Here is a 6,905-nt window from a genome sequence, read left to right on the forward strand (position 1 = left end):
AAGGGGCAAGGCGCCGAGCGAGCGAGAAGGCCGACAAGCGGGCGAGGATGACGAACCTACGAAGGAAACGTCGAAACGAGCGTGAGTCACGGCGCCGCTTCGCCTACGCGTATCCATCAGCGATCGCTAGCTAGCTATATCTGGGCGCCTAGCCCATCCTATTTCTTTTCTTTAATTCTTTTGTAATTTTTTACTTGCTTTTTGCTGGGCTATAGTATATGTGTATACTCCATCATGTGCCCCCCCTCGCCTGGGCCCTGGGTCGTCGCCCCGTCGCTCATGCCCCAGGGCCGGCCCTGCCTAGGAGCTGGGCCGCCGTCGTCCCCAGCCGCAAAGTCTGCGTCTGTGACGCCCGTGTGGGAACGAAGCCGAGCCTGGCCAAAGGGAACCCAAAGGATGGTGGGGGCGATAATGGGGCACCCTCTGCGGTCGCCGCCCACCCGAAGCCTTCTAACGGGGGAACTTTGGCCCCTACGGCGCTGAACCCGCGAATGCAGACGCTAGCGGTATGGGGTCCAGCCGCGTCAGCTCGCCGTAAGATGCAAACACTAGAGTACAACAGTGGAATATGTGGGCTGGGGATCAAGGGTTTCCAAAGTCTGCGTCTGCTTACCATATGGTTAAATGGACTAGGGTTTGCCGTTCCAAAAGAATAGGTGGGCTGGGGATCAAGGATCTCCATAAGCAGAACATTAGTCTTTTGACTAAATGGTGGTGGAAGCTTCAAACTAGCGATGGGCTATGGTAGCGAATTATTCGTGCCAGATATTTCAGAAACAAAACTGTAGCCAATATTCGTAGTCGTTTTTCGGAGTCCCCCTGGTGGAAAGCAATTATGAAAGTCAAGGAGACATATATGGCAGGGGGCTGTCAAGATTAATAGTGGAAACTTGGCTAGGGTTTGGCATGCTCCATGGTTAGATGTTACCCCCTTGCGTGAAAAAATTCCTATCATGTTCAGCATTTGTCAGGATTAGGATGGTACTATTGCCGATTTTGTGGCAAAAAATACAAGATGGATTTCAGATGCAGGCTGTTTGGGAAGGTTAATGATCAGTGGGAGTGGGTGGTATCTGAGGCAATTTTTTTTGCCTTAAACAGTACCCCTGATACTGTGTTCTGGAATCTCAATAAGAAAAAAAGATTACTACTAAATTTGTATATGAATGGTTGGAGAGGGATTTAGCTGGTCCTAACTTTAAGTGGATCTGGAAAGCTAGTATCCCATTGAAAATCAAAATATTTCTGTGGCAGCTATTTCAAAATGCTGTCCTTATTCGGGATAATTTATGGAAGAGGAATTGTCCCGGGAATCCTATTTGCTCTTTCTGCACTAACATGGAAACTGCAAATCATTTGTTCTTTACATGTTCGCTTGCTCGAACGGTTTGGGGACCCTGGGTATTACGGCTGGAGCTTCTTGCTGCCCTCGGTCTCTATGGCAATGTTGGGCATGGTTATATAATTTTTTCCCAGGAGGAAAAAGATTCTATATGATGATTATTGCTGCTATGTGTTGGGGGATCTGGTGTCTTCGAAATAAAGTAACGTTCGACAATTATAATGCTCGTACTCCGCTAGAGGCTGTTTTCAGTTCGTGCTCTTTTATGTTGTATTGGGCAGGATTGCTGAAAGAAGAAGATAGGTCAAAGTTTCAGGCTGGCGTGAAGAGGTTGGCTTATGCGGCAGCAGCTCTGGCGGATGGGTCTCACTCGCGAGGTGTGATGCTCTTGAGGGATGGAGATGGGATCCAGATCGGCTAATCTGCTCGTTTACCAGTCCACTGGGGTTTGATGCCCACTCTGGAAGTTCTGTGATGTTGGGAGATATTTTGTCCCTGAGTAGGTGTGTAGTCTCTCAGGTTTTTCGTACTCTGCTTCGTGGTTAGGGTAGTGGCTAGTCAGTGTCGTCAGGTTTTTGTCCCATGGCGGCTGATCCGTTTTAGGGTTTTTTGCGGTGGGTTTCATGTTGATGTTCCAGCTCGCTCCTCCCCTTTCAGTCTTATTTTGGGTTTGATTCCTAGAGAATTTCTGGAACATTGTATTTCCGTTGATTGCAAAATTAATGAAAAGGGGTGCGAGCCCGGTTGGAAAAACAGTGGAAACCACTACAAGAAATATGCTCAATTATGACCTTTTGGCAGTGACCGTGGAACAAATCGTCATAAATCTATGACCATTTCGATCCAATTGGTCGTGGCCTGTTTAGGAGAGTCGAAACCATAAACCATAGTGACTATTTTGGTCAAAAAGGTCGTAATTGCATTACACAAAATGGTCATAAGCAGACAATCACTAGTGCAGAACCGGGCAATAGTACCGGTTCGTAAGGCCCTTTAGTGCCGGTTTAGGAATCGGCACTAACGTTTCGGCACTAAAGCCCCCCCTTTAGTACCGGTTCAGCACGAACCGGTGCTAAAGGGGATCCACGTGGCACGAGCCAGCTCCGGGGGCCGGGAGCCCTTTAGTACCGGTTGGTAACACCAACCGGTACTAAATGCTTGTGGGTTTTTGTTTTATTTTGTATTTTTCAATTAAATTTGTGTTATCAATTTAATTTAGGATTGTTTTACGTTATAATGAGTTGTAGTCGTCATCATCATCATCATCATCATCATCGCATATTAATAAATAAATAAACTCTAGCTAGCTAAAAATCATCATAGTCGTCTAATTACCACTATTTAATCATCATAGTCATTACCGCTAGCTATCTAATCATCATCAACGCTGGCTAGCTTAAAGAGGAAACATTCACTTTGTAACAGAAGCAAAGATATCATCAAGTTCAACATAATCATCACCAACATCGAAGTTCAGGACACGGACATGAGACAAGTACTAATTAAGAGCATGAACTAGTAGCTACTGATCCTGCTGCTCCCTCTCAGGTAGAATAACATAGAACATGTATAGCTCTCCTGATTCATCATACTGGAGCATGCAGATGAATCTTTCTTCTAATCTTGGGTTGCGCTTCTCCTTGCTGCCCCCTAGTACTTCTCTGCGATCGTTAACAATTTTGCTCCAATCTTTCACTATTAAGCATTCTTCGCTTTCAGAAATCCTGAATGCACTCATGTGCAATGTAGGAAATCTTGGTCGTAAGCTAACCATTGACATGCGACCTTTTGTCTCGATCCACTGAGGCACAACTGTCATCGGAAATCCCTGTTGAAGAACACCGTATAGTAATTAATATACTAAGCAATGAAAGTTTAGCTTCAAAAATAATGTATGCAAAAGATGCACTAATTAGGGACAAATATTTAAAATCTTACCATCTTTTGATTATAGATGTGACCGTAGTTCAATACGATCATCATTGGTCGCACGTTTTGAGTACTAACATTTCTAAGTTTAGAAAAAAAATTGTCTTGACAGTATTAAGATCCTCAAGCCATGAAACATAATGACTTATCTCCTCGCAGTTTAGTTGAGCCCCGGGGCAGTAGTAGGTCCTGTCTACCAAGCGCCGGACATGTTTGTTTGAACCGAAATAAGCTGACAATACAAATTAGTTGTCAACTATTTTTGAATAAACTGTATCAAAGACATAAACACATATGCATGCATGGTTGAGAAAAACTCACCAAATGGTAGAACTGGAGGCGTTTGCACATCGACCCAGATGTCTATATTACCTTCAATATCATCTTCCGGACGAATATCAAAAGTGATAACCATATCAGGCTCAAATGCATAAGCCTTGCATAGTGCTTGCCAAGTTTTGCATTCAAAATGGGTGTATGTGTCTCCATTATATAATTTGACGTTGAAAGTATACCCATGCTCCGTCTTCAAGTAAACTCTCTTTACCTCCATATCATCTATAGCACTAAAACCTATCTTATTCAAGACAAAAATTCTTGCATGGCAGGGGATGCGCTAGTAGAATAGTGAAAATTTAAAATTATAAGTTGAAGCAAATGAAGCATAAGTTTTGCATTCAAATAATAATTGACAAAGTGACTTACTGTATCAACTTTGAATGTCTCATCCAGCTTGATGCTAAAGCGCCTACCATCAACAAGGAAATTTTGGTCGCACAGGCCGCGCTGGTCTTCACAGTGTTCGCACATAATAAAATCTTTTTCGTCGTCAGATGACATTTCCTATGTTCATATAGGTGAAACATTAAACACCTATATCTAGCCAAATATATATTCATCTAACATTTGACATTAATATATCTAACTATATATTCAATTGACATTACTATATATTTAACTTTTCTATCTAATTCATCTAACATTCAACATTAATCTAACATTTATATAAACTCAAAATATATAAAAAATTAAATAAACAGAAAAACTCATTAACAAGTAATATTTTAATTAGATCATCAAATCTCAGATACCTAAATTTTTCTTACTAAAAATAAACTAGTTATATTAATTATTGAACTAGTTCAAATCTCATATACCTAAATTTTCTTACTAAAAATAAACTAGTTATATTAATTATTCAACTAGTTCAAATCTCATATACCTAAATTTTCTTACTAAAAATACACTAGTTATATTAATTATTGAACTAGTTCAAATCTCATATACCTAATTTTTTTTACTAAAAATACACTAGTTATATTAATTATTGAACTAGTTCAAATCTCATATACCTAAATTTTCTTACTAAAAATAAACTAGTTATATTAATTATTCAACTAGTTCAAATCTCATATACCTAAATTTTCTTACTAAAAATAAACTAGTTATATTAATTATTGAACTAGTTCAAATCTCATAGTTCGACAATTTTACTATCTAGCTAGCTAATTCATCTAACATTCGACATTAATCTAACATTCGATCATCTAATTAACTTTTCTAAAAAACAGAAAATAAGTAAAAAAATGTGTGTGTGTATGTGTGTGTATACGTATATGTGTATACGTATGTGTGTATGTGTGTGTGTATGCGTGTGTGGTATATGTGTGTGTGTGCGGCCCCGTACGCCGCCGCCCCGTACGTACGAGCGGGGGCGCCGGCGTACGGGGCGGGGGCGGTGGCGTACGGGGTGGGGGCACCGGCGTTCGGGGCGGCGGCGGGGACAGATGGCGGCGCGCGGCGTTCGGGGCGGACGGCGCGCGGCGCGGCGGCCGGGTACGCGCGAGGAGAGAGCGAGATACGTACGGACGGCGGCGCGGGACGACGACGGACGGCGGCGCGCGGCGTTCGGGGCGGCGGCGGGGACGACGACGACGACGACGGGCGACGGGCGGCGACGACGGGAGCGGCGCGCGAGAGGTTGACGAAAGAAGTGGGGAGATGTAACTGAAATTTCGTAAATGCTGTATATATAGGGTGAGCCTTTAGTACCAGTTGGAGCCACCAACCGGTACTAAAGGCCTACTTTGGCCAGGTAAAGAGGCGGGAAGAGCAGGCCTTTAGTACCGGTTGGTGGTTCCAACCGGTACTAAAGGGTGGTCTTTAGTACCGGTTGGAGCCACCAACCGGTACTAAAGGCCTTGCGCTACCACCCCAAAGTTTAGTCCCACCTCGCCCGGCGAAGGGCAGCCGCACTGGTTTATAAACCCAGCCGTGGCTACCTCTTCGAACTTCTCTATATAGCAGGCTTCTGGGCCTAATTAATTAGGGCGCGCTGCCCTGTGAGTCTGCTGGCCCTTCTGGGCCTGCATTTGCTGCACACCGTAGGTCTGGCAGGCCCACTGGGCAGCGCGCCAACAAAATTTTTATATAGTTTTTTCTTTTCTGCATTACTTATTTTCTTCTATTTATTTTTGAGTAGTTTATTATATAGTTTTTTCTTTTCTGCATTATTTATTTTCTTCTATTTATTTTTGAGTAATTTTTTTGTATAGTTTTTTTATTTTCTGCATTATTTATTTTCTTGTATTTATTTTCTTCTGGAAATTGAATGCTGCATACTAAACAATTAGGTAAATGACCGAAAAACAACAAATAATGTCAGAACATGTTGGAAATTGATGACATCGCTTTAAATGCTGGATACTGAACACAAAAGAAGTCCGGAGTTCAAATAAGTTTAAAAAACATTGAAGTGGCCATGTAACAGATGAGTTCTCGTCCGAAACCCTGATACTCGGAAAGAGTATGTCCAGTTTATACACGAAGTGCGTCCAGTTTTTGCCGTGACCCTCTCTACTCTTTCGCGCATGCTATGCGGGTGATATGATGATACCATGCCAAGTTTCAACATTTTCAGGATTCATTTTGTAGTGATTTTCAATTTCACGGTCATTTAGCTCTCTAAACAATTAGGTAAATGACCGAAAAACAACAAATGATGTCAGAACATGTTGGAAATTGATGACGTCACTTTAAATGCTGCATACTCACGGCTTATAAACCGCTCATACTGCCTCTCTCTTGGCGAAGATCACAAGATAGTTTGGTTAAATTGCATTACTTGTAAGTCCAGTTAACATGGATGCTTATGATGCAAGAGCAACAGCAAAAGTGAAAATTTGTCACAAATAGGTAGTTGTGTAACTAAAATAGGTAGGAGGAGAGATAGCTCTTATGCCACAAAAAGAAGTTGTATCAAACCTTTTATGTCGGATCTAGAACAAACCAATCGGTATCGCCATCATACAGCCCAACCGTGGCTCGTGATGCATATATATGCATATCAAATGCAGGGTTGGACGTATGATGGCGAATCCGAATGATTTGTATTCAGTCGATGAACTGGTAGATGTATGCAGTCGATGAACTGGTAGATGTATGTAGTCGATGAACTGAAAGACTTATGCAGGGAAGGCGAGAGGTGGGCTATATATAGGGTCGTCTGGCTCACAAAGTGATTGTGGTAGTTTCGATCCAACGACTCACATGAGCTAGGAAGAAACACACCCTTGATCCAACGACTCGCAAGAGCTAGAAAGAAACACACAATCCGTGTGATTCTTCCTGATTG

This window comes from Triticum urartu, chromosome 7, assembly GCF_003073215.2.
Source record: "Triticum urartu cultivar G1812 chromosome 7, Tu2.1, whole genome shotgun sequence".
Classification (NCBI taxonomy): domain Eukaryota; kingdom Viridiplantae; phylum Streptophyta; class Magnoliopsida; order Poales; family Poaceae; genus Triticum; species Triticum urartu.